The sequence below is a fragment of the Solanum verrucosum genome, unplaced genomic scaffold (assembly GCF_900185275.1).
Source record: "Solanum verrucosum unplaced genomic scaffold, falcon-dt-bn FXZP01000267.1, whole genome shotgun sequence".
In the NCBI taxonomy this organism is placed as follows: Eukaryota; Viridiplantae; Streptophyta; class Magnoliopsida; order Solanales; family Solanaceae; genus Solanum; species Solanum verrucosum.
Genome location: NW_026019869.1, coordinates 793855 through 799450, shown reverse-complemented (window position 1 = coordinate 799450; position 5596 = coordinate 793855). Strand labels below are relative to the sequence as shown.

The 5596-nt window shown below is 28.3% G+C and overlaps 1 pseudogene; it reads left to right on the top strand.

The window, feature by feature from the left end:
* Window positions 1-593: 593 nt before the first annotated feature.
* LOC125818782 (aluminum-activated malate transporter 14-like) lies at window positions 594-5392 on the top strand (annotated as a pseudogene).
* Window positions 5393-5596: the final 204 nt, after the last annotated feature.

Sequence of the window (5596 nt, the reverse complement as noted above, 5' to 3'; positions counted from 1 at the left end):
TCTATTAAAATAAATAAATTTTGTAATCTTTTATATATATATATATATATATTATTTATTTATTATTATTATTATTATTTTTATTTTTTTTAATATTATAACCTTAAACATATAATTTATTTCTACGTATCATTAAGAGTAAAACGAAAAATGTTCGAATTAAATTATTTTGGAACCAAACATTAAAATTGTGTTCTTTTTAACGATTTAAATAATTTGGTTTCACAATTCAACATAATATCAAATAACATTTGGGATTCAAAATGAAAAAGCAAAAATCAAATATTTATATGTTCACTTTAAAAGATAAAACTTTTAAATAAATTGGTCGCACAATTTTAAATTCTAGAAAGTACTAGAAATTGGATAACATGGAAATTTCATAGTATTTGATACCTGTCTTAGTAATTTGGCCAAACAAGCGTGCACCACATTTTACTAGTGTCCACATCAGACCTGCATTATAACTAGTTCTATAAATAGACAATATTATTATCTTCTAAGTTATATGATTAATTCCTTCTCCAACTATTTATTCCATTCTCCACAACATTTGGAAGAAATATAATTAAGATCAAATTAAAGTCATCATCATGAGTTCTAACGTTGAACCTGTTCCAAATGAAGAAAATATTATTATTATTTCTCAACATGACCAAAACAAATTACACAAAACCAAACTTCCCTTTATTGATATTGTCTCATTTCTCAAGGAAATAATAGCCAAATTGGATATCAAGAAAGTTATACATAGTGTCAAAGTTGGTATTGCTTTAGTATTGGTATCACTTTTGTACTTGCTTGATCCTCTATTCCAAAAGTAGGACAAAATGCTATGTGGGCTATTATAACTGTGGTTGTCGTCTTTGAATTCTTCACAGGTTTGTTTTGATAGTGTAAAAAATTGTTTATACTACTATCTGTATATATAAGTTAAATTTATCTGATAGTGTAACACATTGTCCGAGTAGGTGCTACACTAAGAAAAGGGATAAACCGAGTGATTGGCACCGTATTGGGCGGAGGATTGGGATGTTTGGCTGCAATCTTAGCTGGTGAAAGTGGTGAAAATGGTGGTGCCTTAGTTGTTGGCATCTCTGTCATTATCATTGGTAATTAACAATACTTTCATGACCTCAACACTATTTTAGCTAGGTTAAGTCCGCTTTATTTTTCAGATTACTAATTTCACTTATTTTGAACAGTTATATGTGGTTATCTATCAGGTCCATCACCTGAACAATAATTACATATAACTGACCCTAATAAGTAAGATTAGTAATTACCAAAAAATTAACCAAGGGCGAAGCTAGTACGTGAGACTTTCGCCTCATCTGGATAGAAAATTACACTGCTTATATATATGGTTAAAATTCTATTTTATGTATATATAGTAGAAGTTGAACTGCCTTCCAACTTCTTTGTGTGTCTACTTTTTCATATTTTGAATCCCCGTAATTAATGAAATTTCTGGCTCTGCCACTACTTAAATAACTTGCAATAATAATAAAGGAATATAACAATGGTAATACAGTCAATGAGTCAAAGTTACCTCTCTATAATGACATTGTTTGTCCGGATATTTTTTCTTACTGCTATATCGGAATGTTATTATTGAGAACATACATCATCTCATATAACATAACATAACATAAAAAGTCATTTCGAGAAAAAAACTTGATGGTTTATAATTAAATGTTGTTATAGAGAATGACTGTTACGTTGTATGATGAAACAGGTGTTGGTGCTTGGTCGAAGCTTGATTCACTAGGTAGCTACTCCCTTTTTGGAGAATCGTACGTGATACTTTCGCCTCATACAGACAAAAAATTACACTGCTTAATTATATATATACGTAAAATATAAATTATAGTTTACGTATATATAGTAGATGTTGAACTCCCTTCCAACTTCTTTGTATGTCTACTTTTTCATATTTTAAACCATCGTAATGAATGAAAATCCTGGCGCCGCCATTACTAAGATAACCTACAATAATAATAAAGGAATATAACAACAGTAATACAGTCAATGAGTCTAGTTAACCTCTCTATTTTTTTTTTTTTACTGCTATATGGAAGAAATGTTATTATTGAGAACATATATCATATAACATAACATAAAGGTCATTTAAAGAAAAAAACTTACGGTTATAATTAAATGTTGTTATAGAGAATGACTGTTACGTTGTATGATGGAACAGGTGTTGGTGCAACATACTCGAGGTTGATACCAAGTGTGAAGAAGAAATATGACTATGGAGTTTTGATATTTATATTAACATTCAGTTTAGTAGTAGTATCAGGTGTTAGAGCAGACAAAATAATGAAGTTGGCTGGAGAGAGACTGTCCAACATTGTGATGGGCTTTGCTGTTTGCGTATTTACAAGTTTCATATATCCCATTTGGGCTGGTGATGAACTTCATTTCTCCACTGCAACTAAGTTTGATAAACTTGCCACTTCTATCCAAGGTAATAATAATAATTAAGTTTACTTAAAAGAAACATGGACAATTTATATCCAACTTTAGTAGGTGTTTCGTAGTAGATTTCAAATATTTTTCACTCTTTTTTGGAATAAATAGAGTTGGAGTTGATATATTTGAAACAATGTTCATGCTTCAATGTAGTACTTTAAAAGTGAAAAGTGAGTCGGAAAATAAGTTATAAGTTATTTTCTAAATTTGAAATATAACTTCAAAATTGAATTTGGACTTTTTACGACAAAACACTAACTTTCAAATAAAATAAAACAAAATATTTCAAAAAAAAAAGTACTCCCTCTGTTTAAAAAAGAATGACTCGCTTTTCTTTTTAGTATGTTTCAAATAGATTGACTTTTTTCTTTTTTTGGTAACATTTTAATTTCACATTTCCACATGACATGTTTAAGGACACAAGATTAAAGGGTAATTTTGTACATTTGACATAACTTTATTTAAGAACCACAAGATTCAAAAGTCTTCTTAATTTTCTTAAACTTCGTATCAAGTCAAACTAGGCCACTCTTTTTAAAACGGAGGAAGTAAATAATTTTTATCGTCAAGAAATGGGTCCTTTGGTATTATCAAATTCCTTAAGATAAAAGAAAAAGAAGAACAAATACAAATATACAATGGTATAATTAAGTCATGACAAAATCTACATAATTAATACTATAATTTTGATAAAATTTCCTAATAGTATCTTAATTATTGCTAGTGGTTTTAAAACAATATAAAGAATTTTTATACTATCAAAATATCTTTTTCTCGATTGCTAATTTAACTTATTATAAACAGTTACATGCAGTTATTTTTAATTAGATCAATAATATATATTTTATAGAATAATTAAACTCGTTTATTTAATGTGTTTATTCTTATTAATAATTTCAGGGTGCTTAGAGGAATATTTTATGATAGCCAATGATGAGGAAAAAAAGGCAACAATTGACATCAGTGGATGCAAATCAGTGATGCACTGCAAGTCTAGTGATGAGTCATTGGTATAATAATAATAATCAACAATTACTCGCTCATACTAAAGTTAAAATCTTACTAGGAAATCCATTATCTTGGATATATTTTATTTTTGTTATAATAATTAAAAAATGTGAAATATTTCAGGCAAATTTTGCAAAGTGGGAACCTTGGAATGGAAAATTTGGATTTTTTTATCCATGGGAAAAGTATTTGAATATTGGAGAAGTGTTAAGGGAACTTGCAGCAATGATCATCTCATTTAAAGGATGCATTAAATCAGTCAGACAGGTGAAAAATAAATACTCCAAGATATAGTTTATTTTTCATTTTCAAAATAGTATAAAAAAAAAGGAAAATTATATGAAATAACAAATTATTAATTCAAATTAAATGTTATAGCCATAATTTATTTTAATTACAATTCGCAGCAAACATCCCATTTTTTTGCCATCTGATTCGTTATACAATTAGCCATTTTTGGTATACAATTAGCCATTTTATACATAAAATGTATAAACTCCGTTTGTGTTTGTATAAAACAGAAAAAAGTGTATATACAAATACAAATACATATATTTTTATCCTATACACTTATAATTATACAAATACAGATCTTATTATACAAATTACAATGTATAAATGAATTTATACAAAACAGAACAATTTGTATAAAACTGGATGTTTCTAGTGAATTATACAAATCAAAAGCTCCATAACAAACATAAATTTGCTATGGAACGCAATTATGCAAACTATAGCTATAACATACAAATATGATTTTAATGTTTGTTATATGTGAAAGTTTCTCTAAAAAAAATGTTTAAGAAAATTAACCATGACTAAAAAATTAATTTAATTGACCATTAAAGGAGTAAAGTGACAAAAATCAAATACACCCTCTAGTCTCAAATAGTACTAGTTGTTTTGACAAATTAAATTTAGTTCGAAATATATTTAATATTAAGACAAATAAAAAACCATTTTGTGAGTTTTAATTTATTCTGGATATTGAAAGTAATGAAAGATTAATTAAGTGAGACATTAAATGGAGATAAAAGATCATTTATAAGCAACAAGTGTTCATCAAAAACACATGTCACTATAAAATCGTAAGACCATGTATAATGGAGATAAAATATCATTTATAAGCAATAAGTGTTCACCAAACACACATGTCACTGTAAAATCGTAAGACCATGTATGGGGTTGACATCTATCAACTATCAGAAAATCAAGAAAATAAGTAACCTAATGAAAGGGGAGCCAAATGACTTGATCAATTCAATTAGAAACTCATCGTCTATTTTTTTAATTCAAATCTTTAACAACACGAAAGAAAATCATCGTTCAACTCTTTGACAATATGAAAAAATCTAAAGCTCTAGCCTTCCTCTCTATCTATATAAGGGATGGAAATGCGAAGGCCTTTGCTATCCCTTCTTTACTATATGTGCGAAGATCTTACAAGACATGTAATATGACCATATGTTTCTTGTTTCAAGTTAATCACTTTATTTCTTTCATATATCAACTCATTTTCATTTATTTGTCGTTAAATTACTCGTAACTAATATAATTTCTCTTTGATACTACGCAGTCGTCCCCAAAGGAAAGAGACAACATAAGAGAGCCATGCGAGAAAATAGGGTTGTCACTAGCAACAATTTTGATGGAACTTGGAGATAGCATAAGAGACATGAAAAGATGTCGTGCCAAAAGTTTGATAACACAATGCATGAGAGAAGAGCTAAGCCTCCTTGTAAACTTAGACAATAATAATAATTCGACTGATAATGAAAGTACTCTTGGATTGGCTAGCTTTATTTTTCAAATTTTAGAGATGGTGGACAAGGTTGAATTGTTGGCTACCAAGGTGGAAGAACTTGGTGAAATTGCTCACTTTCACAACAAGAAACTTGATGTGTAACTATAATATATAAGTGAATATATGCCAATTCCTTTTCAATTTTCTTTTCTTTAACTTCCCAATTGAAATATAATTATTGGCTTGTGATTGTTTGAGTGCTAGTCGACTGTAATTGATCAACATCAATGTTATTGATTGAATTGACAATATTAGGAGCACTACATTATCAATATTTTTGATAGTTACTTGAGGAGGCATGTTCTA